The sequence below is a fragment of the Schistocerca cancellata genome, chromosome 2 (assembly GCF_023864275.1).
Source record: "Schistocerca cancellata isolate TAMUIC-IGC-003103 chromosome 2, iqSchCanc2.1, whole genome shotgun sequence".
NCBI lineage: Eukaryota > Metazoa > Arthropoda > Insecta > Orthoptera > Acrididae > Schistocerca > Schistocerca cancellata.
This window is the reverse complement of record NC_064627.1, coordinates 1,012,621,028-1,012,641,104: the sequence shown is the minus strand read 5'-3', so window position 1 is coordinate 1,012,641,104 and position 20,077 is coordinate 1,012,621,028.

The window sequence follows — 20,077 nt, the reverse complement described above, 5'->3', positions numbered from 1 at the left end:
ATCCTACCAACAAACCGAAATATATCATCTGCTTTACCTACAGTTGAGCAAGTGTGATCATTCCATTCCAAACCCCTGGAAACTGTTACACACAGGTACTTGCATGAGTGGACTGATTTCAGTTGTAGCTCATTGACATTGCAGTAATAGGACACTAAGTTTCGCATTCCCTAAAATGCACAATTTTACAGTCATGAACCAATTACAGCAAATTGCCATTCTTTGTGCCAATTTCAGATCTCTTCACGATCTGACTGGACTGAATATTTGTGTAGCTTTTACTTCAGACTCTACTATATTACAGATAACTCCATCATCTGCAATAAATCTGAGGTTACAGTTAATACTGTACTCGAACATATAATGCGAACAGCAAGGATCACAACTCACTTCCCTACGGCATACTTGAAGTTACTTCAATATTTGTCATTTAATCTCTATTCAATAAACATGTTGCTTCTTCCCTACCAAAAAATCGTCAATCTAGTCTCAAATTTCGTTTGTAATCCAATATGGCAATATTTTCTGAGTAACTCTATGAAAGCCTTTAACACATTAACACCCACTATCCTCGACTGGGAACAGTCCATTTTCCCATCATTATTACAGTGAATGCTCCTCCAAACCAACAATAGTGTTTTGTTGCTGTAAAGCAAGTTTTCTGTCAACAATGGGTACCATTGTTATCTCACTGCTAAAGTTATTCAATTGAAGACTGTTAACAGAAATGGAGCATTTTTGCAGAACCTGCTGGTTATTTCCATTTTTATTTTTGTGGCTGCATCAGGCGAAAATAGTTTATTACATTTTTTGTCCCAGTGCATGAAAACTTGGTCTCTTCGTTTGAGGACACTGGGCATTTCTGCAGTAAATTATATTTCTCGATCTTTTCAGATTTCTTTATCATGACTCATTACGTTTTTAAAAGTGTTGAATAGGCGGTAGAATATTTATTTTCGGAAGAAACAGATGCAGACGTAGGAGCTCTATCCTTCAGATGTAGATGAGCGTACCGATGAAGAAAATGTTGAAGATGATTTGTTAGGAAATATGTATATTACATGAGAAAGACAACAAAGATATTCCTCATGTTTCTTCTAAAGGAACCTCTAAATAGAAAGTTAAATAGTGTGATCAGGTTCCGAAATATTCATTTCCTGACTTAAGGAAGAAAGCTTCTTGTTTGTCCAATGAACTGAAAGAAACGTTATATGATCTTACTCCCGTGCACACTTTTGAAGAAATCTCTTCAGAAGAAGTTGTAAGCATGATAGTAGAGGAAACTGAAAAATAAATTTTTTAGTTTCACCTGATGGAATTTATGTATTTGTTGGGATTTTGATCTCTACTGACTATCATAAATCGTCAAGTGAAAGAGATTATTGGCCTGAGGATCTACATCTACATCTACATTTATACTCCGCAAGCAACCCAACGGTGTGTGGCGGAGGGCACTTTACGTGCCACTGTCATTATCTCCCTTTCCTGTTCCAGTCGCGTATGGTTCGCGGGAAGAACGACTGTCTGAAAGCCTCTGTGCGCGCTCTAATCTCTCTAATTTTACATTCGTGATCTCCTCGGGAGGTATAAGTAGGGGGAAGCAATATATTCGATACTTCATCCAGAAACGCACCCTCTCGAAACCTGGCGAGCAAGTTACACCGCGATGCAGAGCGCCTCTCTTGCAGAGTCTGCCACTTGAGTTTGTTAAAACATCTCCGCAACGCTATCACGGTTACCAAATAACCCTGTGACGAAACGTGCCACTCTTCTTTGGATCTTCTCTATCTCCTCAGTCAACCCGATCTGGTACGGATCCCACACTGATGAGCAATACTCAAGTATAGGCCGAACGAGTGTTTTGAAAGCCACCTCCTTTGTTGATGGACTACATTTTCTAAGGACTCTCCCAATAAATCTCAACCTGGTACCCGCCTTACCAACAATTAATTTTATATGATCATTCACTTCAAATCGTTCCGCACGCATACTCCCAGATATTTTACAGAAGTAACTGCTACCAGTGTTTGTTCCGCTATCATATAATCATACAATAAAGGATCCTTCTTTCTATGTATTCGCATTACATTACATTTGTCTATATTAAGGGTCAGTTGCCACTCCCTGCACCAAGTGCCTATCCGCTGCAGATCTTCCTGCATTTCGCTACAATTTTCTAAAGCTGCAACTTCTCTGTATACTACAGCATCATCCGCGAAAAGCCGCATGGAACTTCCGACACTATCTACTAGGTCATTTACATATATTGTGAAAAGCAATGGTCCCATAACACTCCCCTGTGGCACGCCAGAGGTTACTTTAATATCTGTAGACGTCTCTCCGTTGATAACAACATGCTGTGTTCTGTTTGCTAAAAACTCTTCAATCCAGCCACACAGCTGGTCTGATATTCCGTAGGCTCTTACTTTGTTTATCAGGCGACAGTGCGGAACTGTATCGAACGCCTTCCGGAAGTCAAGAAAAATAGCATCTACCTGGGAGCCTGTATCTAATATTTTCTGGGTCTCATGAACAAATAAAGCGAGTTGGGTTTCACACGATCGCTGTTTCCGGAATCCATGTTGATTCCTACATAGTAGATTCTGAGTTTCCAAAAACGACATGATATTCGAGCAAAAGACATGTTCTAAAATTCTACAACAGATCGACGTCAGAGATATAGGTCTATAGTTTTGCGCATCTGTTCGACGACCCTTCTTGAAGACTGGGACTACCTGTGCTCTTTTCCAATCATTTGGAACCTTCTGTTCCTCTAGAGACTTGCGGTACACGGCTGTTAGAAGGGGGGCAAGTTCTTTCGCGTACTCTGTGTAGAATCGAATTGGTATCCCGTCAGGTCCAGTGGACTTTCCTCTGTTGAGTGATTCCAGTTGCTTTTCTATTCCTTGGACACTTATTTCGATGTCAGCCATTTTTTCGTTGGTGCGAGGATTTAGAGAAGGAACTGCAGTGCGGTCTTCCTCTGTGAAACAGCTTTGGAAAAAGGTGTTTAGTATTTCAACTTTACGCTTGTCATCCTCTGTTTCAATGCCATCATCATCCCGGAATGTCTGGACATGATGTTTCGAGCCACTTACTGATTTAACGTTAAGACCAGAACTTCCTAGGATTTTCTGTCAAGTCGGTACCTAGCATTTTACTTTCGAATTCACTGAATGCTTCACGCATAGCCCTCCTTACGCTAACTTTGACATCGTTTAGCTTCTGTTTGTCTGAGAGGTTTTGGCTGCGTTTAAATTTGGAGTGAAGCTCTCTTTGCTTTCGCAGTAGTTTCCTAACTTTGTTGTTGTACCACGGTGGGTTTTTCCCGTCCCTCACAGTTTTACTCGGCACGTACCTGTCTAAAACTCATTTTACGATTGCCTTGAACTTTTTCCATAAACACTCAACATTGTCAGTGTCGGAACAGAAATTTTCGTTTTGATCTGTTAGGTAGTCTGAAATCTGCCTTCTATTACTCTTGCTAAACAGATAAACCTTCCTCCCTTTTTTTATATTCCTATTAACTTCCATATTCAGGGATGCTGCAACGGCCTTATGATCACTGATTCCCTGTTCTGCACTTACAGAGTCGAAAAGTTCGGGTCTGTTTGTTATCAGTAGGTCCAAGATGTTATCTCCACGAGTCGGTTCTCTGTTTAATTGCTCGAGGTAATTTTCGGATAGTGCACTCAGTATAAAATACAAGATTGCCTAGTAAATGCAGTAATGCTGCCACTTGTGCACTGCTGACACACTGCTCGGCGGCAGAAGGAGACTACGCGATTTAACACTATTCGAGTACTAAAACGCGATGCTACAACTCTCAAATACTATAATACGCCCGAAATTTATGAATTAAACAATGCAAGTACCAAAAACACGCAAAGAAATTAAGAATTAAACTATGTAACAAATGAGTGAGCTAGGAGTATACGACTTGCTGCTGCAGCTGCTTATCCAATGGCGGCAGGAAGCACACTGGAGGATGAGAATCTAGGTGTTCAAATTGCGAATGGTATGATGAGTCGTAACAGGTATCTTGAGTAACAGGAATCTTGAACTGAAATCTGTAATATATTTCAGTGATAACAAAAAGGCGAATAAAAATCCAAGAGTGTCAAATCTTTCTAAATAAAACCATTATCAGAGGCTCTGGTAAAAAATTGTCAAAAATAGAAAGTCCTGCAGGAAAATCTGGAAGTACATGGAACGATTGTGAGATACTATGCACAAAACCTTGTAAAGCAGTTTATCAGACTGAATCTCATACGCTTTGGACCATATGTGGTACTGATGGTACTATCACAATGACAGGTATGATGACAAGGCAAATCTACCACTGGGTTACAAAGTAATTTTGAAAATGTGGTCCATTATTGATGAGACTAATAGTTACAAAGTATTTCTTGGCAGTTATTTTACTAGTCATCACCTGCTCGTCCAACTGAAGTAACTGGGTTTTCATGCAAGTGGGGCTATAAGAGAAAGCAGAAAAATTAAGTGCCCACAATCACCAGATGATGTTATGAACAAGAAAGAAAGGGGATACTTTGATTTCACATTTGACAGAGAGAAGGCACTTTTCATCACAAAATGGAATGACAACACGTGTGTTACATTAGCAGCTAATTTTGACACTGTGCTTCCTAGTATCAAAGATCAACATTGAAATTCATCCCAAAAAAAAGGTCAGTGTTCCACAACCACATGCATTGAATATAAGAATTTCATGGGAGGCGTCGATCTTCACAGCTGGCTCATAGAGTAACCTACCATTGCAGTGTGGAAGTTAGAGGGGTCAGTGGAGCATTTCTCACTATGAGATTTTTTCCACCTGACTACCATTATGACTAAACCAAATGCTGGAATGTGATATAACATGAGTCAAATATTATTATTAATGCATCAGTGCCAGTGGTGAGTCACCTGTGAGCCTTGGCGCCACAAAGATTGTATTAAATCAGGCGCACAGTGGGTCAACGTCCACCTAACGTTTCTCATGTATCGTAAGCACCACAGACCACAACCTTTATATTTCTTGAAGATGTTTGGCTCTCAAAGATAGTCCTGCTCTCCCACTCGCGATGCTACTCATTGTATGCAATCTTGGGAAGCAACAAATCAACCAAGTAATTTTGTATTGAAAAAGGGTGCTGCAGCAAATAAGAATACGGACCTACCATGATAAATAAAATATAATTCAGACGTGCAGTTTCCTTCAACAAAGCACATATTGCAACTACAAGATATTGGTATTCAGCAATGTTTGGCACCTGTAGTTATTCCAAGACAACGCAAATGACTGAATATCAGGCTAACATCTTCCCTTACGTGCCTTATGAAGACACATCTCTCATTTATGTTCATAAATTATCTACTCAATGAATCAGGCTCTATCCTTCAGAACAACACAGTTACGTTAGCCCCTTCCAGAACAATCTGTCTTCTCATTACATTCATAGAATTTAGATAATGGTTTCACTTCGAGTTAAACAATTAATTTTGCTCTACCATGCGGGACTTCTAATGATGCAACTACAAAAAACACTCGCTCATCAGAACATTACCACATTACACAATGAATTTAGATTCGTTTAACTGCACTTGATTCTACGACCATCTAGCATACAGTAAAACCTTGATGACTTATGGGAAAATCACACCAACGCCAACCCATGCAAGAAATCACTTACCCATGACGATGAGACTGCATCTTGATTGGGATAAGCGGTTCTACTGCTGTTCTGCATTTCATTACAGTTCCAATGGGACTTCGTACCATACAATCAAAATCACTTTTACTGGCGTATTAAATTGTGCAATAACCTGTCGCTACTCAGCTGCTGTTCCAGACACTCGGAACAGTGCCTGGAAAGCCATTTGTCCAGTAAAAGTACTTTTTTTTTTTGGTCATCAGTGTACTGACTGGTTTGATGCGGCCCGCCACCAATTCCTTTCCTGTGCTAACCTCTTCATCTCAGAGTAGCACTTGCAACCTATGTCCTCAATTATTTGCTTGACGTATTCCAATCTCTGTCTTCCTCTACAGTTTTTGCCCTCTACAGCTCCCTCTAGTACCATGGAAGTCATTCCCTCATGTCTTAGCAGATGTCCTATCATCCTGTCCCTTCTCCTTATCAGTGTTTTCCACATATTCCTTTCCTCTCCAATTCTGCGTAGAACCTCCTCATTCCTTACCTTATCAGTCCACCTAATTTTCAACATTCGTGTATAGCACCACATCTCAAATGCTTCGATTCTCTTCTGTTCCGGTTTTCCCACAGTCCATGTTTCACTACCATACAATGCTGTACTCCAGACGTACATCCTCATGAATGTCTTCCTCAAATTAAGGCCGGTATTTGATATTAGTAGACTTCTCTTGGCCAGAAATGCCTTTTTTGCCATATCCAGTCTGCTTTTGATGTCCTCCTTGCTCCGTCCGTCATTGGTTATTTTACTGCCTAGGTAGCAGAATTCCTTAACTTCATTGACTTCGTGACCATCAATCCAGATGTTAACTTTCTCGCTGTTCTCATTTCTACTACTTCTCATTACCTTCGTCTTTCTCCGATTTACTCTCAGACCATACATACTGTGTACTCATTAGACTGTTCACTTCGCTCTTGATTGACCACTCTTATTATTCCCTCTTGATTGTTGTACATATTGTATATGACCCATCTCTCCCTATAGCTTACCCCTACTTTTTTCAGAATCTCGAACAACTTGCACCATTTTATATTGTCGAACACTTTTACCAGGTCGACAAATCCTATGAAAGTGTCTTGATTTTTCTTTAGCCTTGCTTCCATTATTAGCCGTAACGTCAGAATTGCCTCTCTAGTCCCTTTACTTTTCCTAAAGCCAAACTGATCGTCACCTAGCGCATTCTCAATTTTCTTTTCCATTCTTCTGTATATTATTCTTGTAAGCAGCTTGAATGCATGAACTGTTGAACTGATTGTGCGATAATTCTCGCACTTGTCAGCTCTTGCCATCTTCGGAATTGTGTAGATGATGCTTTTCCGAAAGTCAGATGGTATATCTCCAGACTCATATATTCTACACACCAACGTGAATAGTCGTTTTGTTGCCACTTCCCCCAATGATTTTAGAAATTCTGATGGAATGTTATCTATCCCTTCTGCGTTATTTGACCGTAAGTCCTCCAAAGCTCTTTTAAATTCCGATTCTAATACTGGATCCCCTATCTCTTCTAAATCGACTCCTGTTTCTTCTTCTATCACATCGGACAAATCTTCACCCTCATAGAGGCTTTCAATGAGTTCTTTCCACCTATCTGCTCTCTCCCCTGCATTTAACAGTGGAATTCCCGTTGCACTCTTAATGTTACCACCGTTGCTTTTAATGTCACCAAAGGCTGTTTTGACTTTCCTGTATGCTGTGTCTGTCCTTCCAACAATCATATCTTTTTCGATGTGTTCACATTTTTCTTGTAGCCATTTCGTCTTAGCTTCCCTGCACTTCCTATTTATTTCATTCCTCAGCGACTTGTATATCTGTATTCCTGATTTTCCCGGGACATGTTTGTACTTCCTCCTTTCATCAATCAACTGAAGTATTTCTTCTGTTACTCATGGTTTCTTCGCAGCTACCTTCTTTGTACCTATGCTTTCCTTCCCAACTTCTGTGGTGGCCCTTTTTAGAGATGTCCATTCCTCTTCAACTGTACTGCCTACTGCGCTATTCCTTATTGCTGTATCTATAGTGTTAGAGAACTTCAAACATTTCTCGTCATTCCTTAGTACTTCCGTATCCCACTTCTTTGCGTATTGATTCTTCCTGACTAATGTCTTGAACTTCAGCCTACTCTTCATCACTACTATATTGTGATCTGAGTCTGTATCTGCTCCTGGGTACGCCTTACAATCCAGTATCTGATTTTGGAATCTCTGTCTGACCATGATGTAATCTAATTGAAATCTTCCCTTATCTCCCGGCCTTTTCCAAGTATACCTCCCCCTGATGTGATTCTTGAACAGGGTATTCGCTATTACTAGCTGAAACTTGTTACAGAACTCAATTAGTCTTTCTACTCTTTCATTCCTTGTCCCAAGCCCATATTCTCCTGTAACCTTTTCTTCTACTCCTTCCCCTACAACTGCATTCCAGTCGCCCATGACTATTATATTTTCGTCCACCTTTACATACTGCATTACCCTTTCAATATCCTCATACACTTTTTCTATCTGTTCGTCTTCAGCTTGCGACGTCGGCATGTATACCTGAAGTATCGTTGTCGGTGTTGGTCTGCTGTCGATTCTGATTAGAACAACCCGGTCACTGTACTGTTCACAGTAACACACCCTCTGCCCTACCTTCCTATTCGTAATGAATCCTACTACTGTTATAACATTTTCTGCTGCTGTTGATATTACCCGATACTCATCTGACCAGAAATCCTTGTCTTCCTTCCACTTCACTTCACTTCACTGACCCCTACTATATCTAGATTGAGCCTTTGCATTTCCCTTTTCAGATTTTCTAGTTTCCCTACCACATTCAAGCTTCTGACATCCCACACCCCGACTCATAGAACGTTATCCTTTCGTTGATTATTCAATCTTTTTCTCATGGTAACCTCCCCCTTGGCAGTCCCCTCCCGGAGATCCGAATGGGGGACTATTCCGGAATCTTTTGCCAATGGAGAGATCATCATGACACTTCTTCAATTACAGGCCACGTGTCCTGTGGATACACGTTACGTGTCTTTAATGCAGTGGTTTCCATTGCCTTCTGCATCCTCATGTCGTTGATCATTGCTGATTATTCCGCCTTTAGGGGCAATTTCCCACCCCTAGGACAAGAGAGTGCCCTGAACCTCTATCCGCTCCTCCGCCCTCTTTGACAAGGCCGTTGGCAGAATGATGCTGACTTCTTATGCCGGAAGTCTTCGGCCGCCAATGCTGATTATTTATCAAAATTTAGGCAGTGGTGGGTATCGAACCCGGGACCGAAGACGCTTTTGATTATGTATCAAAGACGCTACCCCTAGACCACAGGTACTTACTGACCAAATAAAGATAGCATTTCATCGCAGCAGTCAGATATGGGTCTGTCCATAATGAAGGACACAGAGCGACTCTTCAGAGAGAAACCGCCAATGCCAAAACCAGCACTCCCCTCCACTTTATTCGTACCTCCACGCTGATGTATGATCATGTCGTTTGCCATTTTATAAACTAATGAAAGAAAATAGTATGTAAGAGAGGTGATCGTTTTCTTAAGCCCTGTCTTCAATTACGTGCTTTAGACTACATTTAAAAGATATTTTTCTTAACCTGAAGAGTTAAGAACAAGTGGGACTACTTTCTCTTGACGCTGATATCTCGCAATATCATCATCGAAGTTTTACGGGAGGGGGGGGGGGGGATCCTCTATCATTCACAATCCTGTGCGTTTTCTGATACCAGAACGGTATTACTGCACTGAAATTGTTCTAGAAAGTACTAAAAACCTATTCATTTTCCTGCACCACTGGCACTCCCATCTACATCCTGCCACGTTGTATGGGGGCTTAATTAACTAAAAATGCAAATAATTTTTACTGGGTGTCCGGTTACTCTGTCTCGTAACCGGTTGGCCCTGACTAGTATTAGTACGCAATCTGACTGCATAGAATAACAACAAAGGATGAAACAAAACTTCCGTTAACACAATTAATTAATTAAGTCCCCAGCAACTATAAAACGTACAAAACAACAAACCACAAATGTAACTGTTCTGTGTGTGGAAGTGTGATTCAACGTACACATCTGGCACGGTACTTCCTCAATAAGACAAGATATTTTAGATACCATTTAGACTGAATTAATCAAATAAAACTGAAATACTATAATTGCACATAGAAACCCGAATACAGTCTGATACAAGAACACGAGCCAGATGCTTTGTTGACTGAACCTGTGACCAAGAGGCATTATTGTTTAAGACATGGAAATAATTTTAAAAAAGGAATTTTTTACCTTCATATATATTGACGAAAAGTACACTCTAGTCCATCAAAGCAATATGACAATATCTGAACAAGCACTCTCCATGGGATATTCTCAACAACGACACGCTACTGCAACATCTCCACAAGCACTCTCCACCACGACTTCTCGACAAGAACTCTCTATAACGACTTCACGACAAGCACTGCCTACCACCGCTTCTGAACAACTACTGCCTGTGGAGGCGGCTGAATAATACTCTTTGGCGCAATCTCTGGCGCTGTGACTCAGTGTAGCCACCTTTCAATGTCAAACAGTGCGCCTTCCCAGCCAATATGGCTTAGAGCCTTCCATACTGATTGTTTGATGTATGCCTGTTCACTGCCTTCTGCATACTCTCATTTACATTTATTTTGATTAATAACGACAATATATTAATTCACGTCATGCTATGGGTGGCATGAATTACTTTAGTTTAAATGTGGGTGAAGCCCTCATGTTATCAATATTAAAATTACTGTTGAAGCCTTAAAATAAAATCGCGAAATAGAATGGGTATACTCATACAGTACTATGTAATGTAATTGCTACTTTACAAGTGCATGGTAATAAGTGATACTGATGCATTTTTACAAGGATGGTAAATATGACTATTGTGGATGTATACTTGGCTTTCAAGAGATTCAGTGAAGGAACTTCTCTTTCAGTGAAAGAATTCAGAAGACAGATTGCATGAACATACCAGATGAAAGGTCTGGAAATAAGGCAGCTGAGGGAAGACCAACAAAACTCATCTCACCTTCTAGGAGTGATGTACCAGATGTAAGTATGACCAGAAGGTCCACATTATCCAGAAACGAGAAAAGCAGAGACGAGGACAGCACGAGAACTGCAATGGAAAGCTGAGAACATATTGTGGGACATATGATGTTATGCTCTGTATGGAATTATTTCCCAAATATCATACCAAATTTCACTTTCGGAGAATCTTTAGGTTAAAACTTCTGTGAATGTTTCTTATCGCAAAATAAATAGTAGTTTTGAAATGTTATTTTGGGTTTATTATTACCAGTTTGTTTATCCCTTGTCATTTTTCTAGTAAGCAGTGTCATAACAAAACAACTGTCAAGTGCCCAGCACCCTTTAATAAGAATGGCCAAAAATTTCACATTTAGTCAGCAAGTGAAGAAAATTTCTTCCTATTTCCATAAATTATTTGCCAGGACACAGTTTACAAATATATATATATATATATATATATATATATATATATATATATATATATATGTGTGTGTGTGTGTGTGTGTGTATATGTATATATATATATATACACTCCTGGAAATGAAAAAATGAACACATTGACACCGGTGTGTCAGACCCACCATACTTGCTCCGGACACTGCGAGAGGGCTGTACAAGCAATGATCACACGCACGGCACAGCGGACACACCAGGAACCGCGGTGTTGGCCATCGAATGGCGCTAGCTGCGCAGCATTTGTGCACCGCCGCCGTCAGTGTCAGCCAGTTTGCCGTGGCATACGGAGCTCCATCGCAGTCTTTAACACTGGTAGCATGCCGCGACAGCGTGGACGTGAACTGTATGTGCAGTTGACGGACTTTGAGCGAGGGCGTATAGTGGGCATGCGGGAGGCCGGGTGGACGTACCGCCGAATTGCTCAACACGTGGGGCGTGAGGTCTCCACAGTACATCGATGTTGTCGCCAGTGGTCGGCGGAAGGTGCCCGTGCCCGTCGACCTGAGACCGGACCGCTGCGACACATGGATGCACACCAAGACTGTAGGATCCTACGCAGTGCTGTAGGGGACCGCACCGCCACTTCCCAGCAAATTAGGGACACTGTTGCTCCTGGGGTATCGGTGAGGACCATTCGCAACCGTCTCCATGAAGCTGGACTACGGTCCCGCACACCGTTAGGCCGTCTTCCGCTCACGCCCCAACATCATGCAGCCCGCCTCCAGTGGTGTCGCGACAGGCGTGAATGGAGGGACGAATGGAGACGTGTCGTCTTCAGCGATGAGAGTCGCTTCTGCCTTGGTGCCAATGATGGTCGTATGCGTGTTTGGCGCCGTGCAGGTGAGCGCCACAATCAGGACTGCATATGACCGAGGCACACAGGGCCAACACCCGGCATCATGGTGTGGGGAGCGATCTCCTACACTGGCCGTACACCACTGGTAATCGTCGAGGGGACACTGAATAGTGCACGGTACATCCAAACCGTCATCGAACCTATCGTTCTACCATTCCTAGACCGGCAAGGGAACTTGCTGTTCCAACAGGACAATGCACGTCCGCATGTATCCCGTGCCACCCAACGTGCTCTAGAAGGTGTAAGTCAACTACCCTGGCCAGCAAGATCTCCGGATCTGTCCCCCATTGAGCATGTTTGGGACTGGATGAAGCGTCGTCTCATGCGGTCTGCACGTCCAGCACGAACGCTGGTCCAACTGAGGCGCCAGGTGGAAATGGCATGGCAAGCCGTTCCACAGGACTACATCCAGCATCTCTACGATCGTCTCCATGGGAGAATAGCAGCCTGCATTGCTGCGAAAGGTGGATATACACTGTACTAGTGCCGACATTGTGCATGCTCTGTTGCCTGTGTCTATGTGCCTGTGGTTCTGTCAGTGTGATCATGTGATGTATCTGACCCCAGGAATGTGTCAATAAAGTTTCCCCTTCCTGGGACAATGAATTCACGGTGTTCTTATTTCAATTTCCAGGAGTGTATATATGCTAATTTAAAAAAAAAATGTGGCGCTAATGGGTTAAACTACTGTAGGTTACGCCATTGTATACTAAACTGAGTCTATTGGAAGGATACTTCCAACATTTGAACATCTAATGTTCATCAGGCACCTTTCCACATCTGACAGACGTCTACTAAAAACTGAATCACATTTCTGTAGGATGCTCCAAGAAGTGTTATGCTAGTGCATACTGTTTCCCTGTCTAGTGTTTACAGAATGAACACAGCAAATCTTTCTGAATAAGTCGACATTAAATAAAGTTTGCTCAACCCAAAATTCATTTCCTTTCCTGTTCCACTGTTAAACAGAGCGAGGGAAAAACAACTGTCTATATGCCTCCATATTAAAGGATGGCTCATTCGTGAAACGAGATAAATATTCGTATTACTGGTTTGAGTTGCGGTCTCTCAAATAGAAATTCCGTTTTAATACTAACATAACTTTGCTTGACTTTTATGGAGACTTTCTTTTCAGTTATTTTTGCGAAGCCTCGAAGCCTCGAAGGGATAATCTCGTAAATAAAACAATTAAAATGTTATTTTGTAACATACATTCGCTGGACAAGGATACATCAGACTTTGATATTTAAAAGATACAGGTTGCTGGTCTGAAAGGACACGTATTATAATAACATCAGTTAATAGCCATTATCCTTCGTCAATTATCTTCACACTGATTGCTGAAAAATATTATTATACAAACTGTTTATGACAGAAGAAATTAGGTATGGTATACAGTCATCTTAAATAAAACACTGATACTTTTGATGACTTACTTCATTAACTAAATGATTCTACAGCGACTTGTAGATTACACTAAGACAGGGCTTCACAACATACGCGCTCGCAGAGCAAGCTGTGAGCAGCAAGACGCGAGCACGGAGCAGCGCGAGCACGCTACCACCACTACCGGACCAGAGCGGAGAGTGGCGAAAGTCACGTGGGGCACACAACAGCTGCCGCCAGTCAATGTAAATCCGCGGCCACCTGCAGGGATATCACTCACGAATTATTACTGCGACAAATGAAGCAAATAAAGGAGAATGTACACATGCCACATAATTTTATTAGCTTAGTGTATGCCTCTACATTCGCATTAATTTGTGAACTGTTACACAATAAAAGGTGTTACTGAAGTGTGGGATTTTCGGTTATCTTGTATTTTTTGCGTCTATGTTCGGAGTAATTGTTCTTGTGCCTTTTAGGCGCAGCGAGCAGTTTAAATTTCGATCAGACAATGCGTTTCTCAGGCCGTCTTGTTACATTTCATTGCAGAGAACAGTTGTTCACAAACATACGTGGAACCGAACATTCATATTATTGTAGCCGCCAGTTTGTGCAAACGAGGAAATCTATCCTGAGGGAAGTGTCTGTAGAATTCCAAAATGTTTTTCTTGTTCTGAAATTTGTCTCTGTATTCTCTGTCACACTGCAGGTCAATAATTTCTTGCTGCAGCTCAGGACGAATCTCTTAAATATTCGCTGAATATGGAGAGAACAGATCAAAATCACTGTCTAGTGCTGTCAGATCTTGAAAGCGCTGATCAACTAAACTATGTGAATAACGTTCACAGTCTTTGTGAACATCTTGCATGGATGATAATTTAGGATAATGAGCTAGGTTTCCTGTTGCCAACTGACTCACCCAAAGTGTCAATTTCATTTTAAAAGCTCGTATTCGATCTATAAAATGAGTAATTAGCAGATCTTTACCTTGTAGTAAAATGTTCAAAGCATTCAGATGGCTAGTTAAATCTGCTAAGAACGCGAGATCACATTCAAACGTGCGCGCGCATTTCCCCTCCCTCCCCTCCCACCCTACTCCGCGACCTTGCACCTGCCTGAGCAGACGCGGGTACTCGCGCTCAAAACCAGCCAGTTGTTAAGCCCTGCGCTAAGACATTCCTCTCAAAACTCTAACAAACAGAACAGAAGAATAATAACTGAAAGTTTTTGTCTCTTGTTTTAGAAATAAAAATTATCTAAGGTATTATGTCTTATACGTACCAAATGTACTAAATTAATTCTTTGCCACTCCTCAGCATATTTATTCCATACAATTTTTTTCTTTTCCCTTAAAAGATCTACCACAGTATGAGCCTTAATTTCTCATATCTTATCTTCATGGTCCTTACACCCAATTTATGTTGGCAGTGTGGAGATACTTTTTCAATATCTCTTGATAAACCAGTTTGCCAGATCTCGATCGGCCAATCATAGATAAGTCAGAGCACTGATAGAATCTGAGGGACAATGACATAATTCCACTCTTTAATTATTAGCTTTAGTAGTAGTCTTCTGTTCTGTTCTTGTATGTCATAAAGTGTACACGTATATTTGAAACTTGGTACTACATTTATGAAAGTTTGTTTGTATACTCACCCATTTAAGTCAATATGTAATCTTGTTTATCATCATTTATGGAAGCCTAATAACACATTCTCCTGGACCAATATTGTCATTATTTATACGAGATGGATACAGATAGCAGCAGCAATCTTCACGACGGCGCAGTACAAAAATTGAAGTAGGTGAACAAGCCCTTTTCTTACTTTGTGACAGTCATTTTCATTTTTTAGTTTGGTCATTTGCCGCGACACTAGTACCTGCAATCTTTATATTTCTCTTTTCTAAAGAAGTCTGATTCCTTTTATTGTAATTTTTATCTGATTCTTATTTCCACTATAACCGATATCGTTTGCGATCAGTCCACAAGGAAAGGTAAATCTAAGAAAATACATACGTCCACCTCTCCAGTGCACTCGTCTTATGTGAGTGACTTTTACAATGATTACAATTTGTTACCAGCATCCCCAAATGCAGTAGTTATTAGACAGACCACTCACTCGCGAATGTACGCGCCCTTTCTCGTAGCTGCAGTCAGTCTGGTGTTAAACATTACTTATATTTTATTAATATTTTGTGGCACAGTTTCCACTTGTGTATATTTCTATTGTCGCAACATTGCTTCACGGCGAGTATTATTACGCGACCCCGTTTTCGAAATTACTGCACCAGCTGGCGAAATAATCAGAAAGATTAAAAAACAATGGAGAAGATAAATAACAGTGGCAGTAGAATCTTTCGGAAGTCAGCTTCCGATGATGGTTCTCTAAATTTTCTTCGAAAAGAATGTCGCCCTTCTTCCAGGAATTCGCAATGGAGACCCCCAAGCATCTCCATAATACCTGCGTGTTGTTCTAACCTACTGGTGACAAATTTACCAGCCCACCTCTAATTCCTTTGATGTCCTCTTTCAGTCTGATCTGGTACAGATCCAAACAGTCGAGCAGTATTCAAGAATAGGTCGCACCATCGTCCTATATGTGGTCTCCTTTATAGGAGAACCACTCTTTCCTAAAATTCTCCCAATAAATCGAAATCGACCATTCGCCTTCCCCACCAGAGCTCTCACATGTTTGTTCCACTTCATATCGCTTTTCAACATAACGCCCAAAAATTTGAATGACTTGATTGTGTCAAGCAGGACATTTGCAATACTGTAACCAAACATTACAGGTTTATTCTTCCTACTCATCGCATTAACTTACATTTTTCCACATTTAGATCTAGTTGCCATGCATCACACCAAATGAAAACTTTGTCTAAGTCGTCTTATATCTTCCTTCAGTCACTCATCCTCAACACCTTATGTACACCATAGCACCATCGGTAAACAACCACAGATTGCTGCCCACCCTGTCAGCCAAATCGTTTATGTATATAGAGAATAACAGTGGTCGTGCTACTTTTCCTTGTGGCACTTCTGACGTGACCCCTGTCTCTGATGAACATTCGCTGTCGAGGATAACATACTGGTTCTCTTCCTTAAGAAGTCTTCGAGCCACTCACGTACCTTTGAACTTACTCCACATGCCCATACCTTCGTTGAAATGAAATGTCGTGTGGCTAGGGCCTCCCGTCGGGTAGACCGTTCGCCTGGTGCAGGTCTTTCGATTTGACCTGCGCGTCGATGGGGATGAAATGATGATGATACCTTCGTTAACAGCCTGTAATGGGGCACCGTCTCAAATATTTTCCAGAAATCTAGAAAATGGAATCTGGCTTTTGCGCTTCATCCAAGAATCGCAATATGTCATATGATAAAACTGAGTTTCGCACGACCGCTGCTCTCTGAAACCATACTGATTCGTGGACATAAGCTTCTCAGTGTCAAGAAAATTAGTCGTATTCGAAGTTCAAAGATTCTGCAGCAAATCGAAGGTAAGGATATTGGTCTGTAATTGTATGCGTCTGTTCTTTTACGCTTCTTATATACAGGAATCACCTGCGCTTTTTCTTAGTCGCTTGGGACTATATGACAGGCGCGAGATTCGCGATAAATGCAAACTAGGTAAGGAACCATTGCCACAGAGTACTCTCTGTAAAACTGAATTGGGATTCCATCCGGATCTAGTGACTTCTTTGCTTTCAAACCTTTGAGTTGATTCTCTACACCAGCGATGCTCATTACAAAGTCGTCTACATAGGAATCTGTCAATGATCAAATGACGGTATGTTTGTACGATTCTCCTGTGTGAACCCTTTTTTGAAAGCATAATTTAAAACTTCCGCTTTCATTTTGCTATCTTCAACTGCCACACCAGACTGGTCAACGTGGGACTCAATGGAAGCCTCAGACCCGCTTAGCGATTTTACATAGGACCAGAATTTTCTCAGTTCTCTGCAGGTCTTTTGCTGAGGTATGGCGGTGTCGTTGTATGCTTTGTGCATAGATCTTTGCATAGATGCACGAATCGCTACCAACCTTTACTTGTTGTCGTTTGTGCATTCTCTTTTGAACCAAGAGTGCAACAGCCTCTGCTTCCTCAGCATCTTTCGAATTTCGTTATTATACGATAGTGAGTCTTTTCCATCCTTTATGCACTTACTAGGCACATAGCTCTCCATACCGTGACTTACAATCTGCTTGAACTTTGCCCATAATCCCTCTACGTTCATCTTACTGGAACCAAGTGACATTAGTTCACTCTGTAAGTGAGATGCTAACAACTACTTACCTATTCTACTAGCAGAAACACTCTCCTAGCCTTTTTCACTGATTTACTGTAGTGTCTTACTAGGCATGGTCCTTGTAAACTATATTTTGCAAAAAGCTGTAAGAGCTTATTAAATTTTGGCATTCGAGGCTGTTATTTGTTAACTGTATTTACACTGAAGAATGTTCTGTGTGCTATAAACAAATGCAATTCTGGTAGGAATCCAGGGAAGTTGGAACGAGAAAAGTTTGCAGATGTATATTTAATTGGTTTCAGTTAATTCTTCGAAATACAGAGCATCAAACAACATCTATTTGGAAATCACAGTTCTGTCATTCATAAAAATTAGTCCATTACTAGATACATCGGTTTTGACCTCTCATTCTGATTTATCGCATGACTGTAAATGTTCAGACTATGCTCAGCAGTAAAGAGTATTGACATTATGTACATGTGCCGCAAGTCAAATATTTCTAATGAATGTATTTATCCACCATAAATCACAGCACTAAATTATCACAAAAAGGAAACGGCTATGAGGGAAAGTCATGAAGTTTGAATTATCACCCCAAAAAATCAACCAATGACCATGGAACCTGGTGATAATGTTCACCCTCTACACATTCACCCATTAACACGACAGTTTTCCTTTGACAAGGAATGACCTGATGCAGTCCTAGGCTATAGACATCTGCATTTTGGCTGTTCAAGGAACGTTCCAGCTTGAAAATCACCACGTTGTCATTCTGCAAGTACCAGAACTGTGTCACACAATGGTTTCTTTATACGAATATGAAGGAAGAAACAGAATAGAGGCTCAAAGCAAAATTTGATAGATTAAAGAAGCAGACGCTTAATAGAATCCTGTGTAGAATACGCTGCGGTGTTGACATGGAGCAACACTACCCCTTTGGACAGCTTCCTGTGACTCTCCATCATCCCATAATCCGGTTGGGAGTTTTTGACAGCAGTGGCGAAGCCTGGAATTTTTTTGTAAGTTAGGCTGAGAATTGTGAATTTCGAAGAAAGGAAGAAATCTGAATACAAAAACTTGTAAAACAGAAAGACTGCAAAAGTAGATTAGCTACATGTTTTTGCTAAGATAGAAACTACTACGGAAATTGTTATAAATAAATGCATAAAAATATTAAGCAGCTACACATTAACAAAAATATGACACATAGTAAATCACTGTTCCATCTTTTTATGAACTAGTTCCACCCTCCTGTCCTTTTCTGGGTGTAAACATCGATAACACGAGATATGAAATCCTGCTGTTTGGTTGAAGATTTCAGAGTTTTCTTCTCCATAGCCAAAACAGCCAAGTTTGACATCTCATTTGCGATTGTGTTCCGGAAGTAGGTTTTAAAGCGTTTTGATGTAGAATGAAATTTTCACTCTGCAGCGGAGTGTGCGCTGATATGAAACTTCCTGGCAGATTAAAACTGTGTGCCCGACCGAGACTCGAACTCGGGACCTTTGCCTTTCGCGGGCAAGCGCTCTACCATCTGAGCTACCGAAGCACGACTCACGCCCGGTACTCACAGCTTTACTTCTGCCAGTACCTCGCCTCCTACCTTCCAAACTTTACAGAAGCTCTCCTGCGAGTTCGAGTCTCGGTCGGGCACACAGTTTTAATCTGCCAGGAAGTTTCATATCAGCGCACACTCCGCTGCAGAGTGAAAATCTCATTCTGGAAACATCCCCCAGGCTGTGGCTAAGCCATGTCTCCGCAATATCCTTTCTTTCAGGAGTGCTAGTTCTGCAAGGTTCGCAGGAGAGCTTCTGTAAAGTTTGGAAGGTAGGAGGCGAGGTACTGGCAGAAGTAAAGCTGTGAGTACTGGGCGTGAGTCGTGCTTCGGTAGCTCAGATGGTAGAGCGCTTGCCCGCGAAAGGCAAAGGTCCCGAGTTCGAGTCTCGGTCGGGCACACAGTTTTAATCTGCCAGGAAGTTTCGTTTTAATGTACTCATGCTTCTTTCGCAAGACGCAATGGTTGCTGGCATTGTATAAACCAACGATAGTAATTTCATATATTCAGAGAAAACGTTTTTTAAACCATTGTTTGTCATGAATTTAAGGAGGTCCTGAGTGTGTAGTCGTTGATCCGTACTGCTGTAAACAAGCATAAGTCCTCCTTTCTGTTTTTCACTAACAAAGAAAGGATTTATTCTAAGTATTTTTTCGGTTTAACTTATCATGAAAATTTTTGGCCTACTGTTACCTAAGTACTCTTTCTCATTTATGAGTTCTGCAAAATCTGTTTTATGGAAGTCCTGGAGTCGAATTTCCATGTTTACTACTACTGTGTCAATTATCGCAGTTTCTGAATACTTGTTTCTGT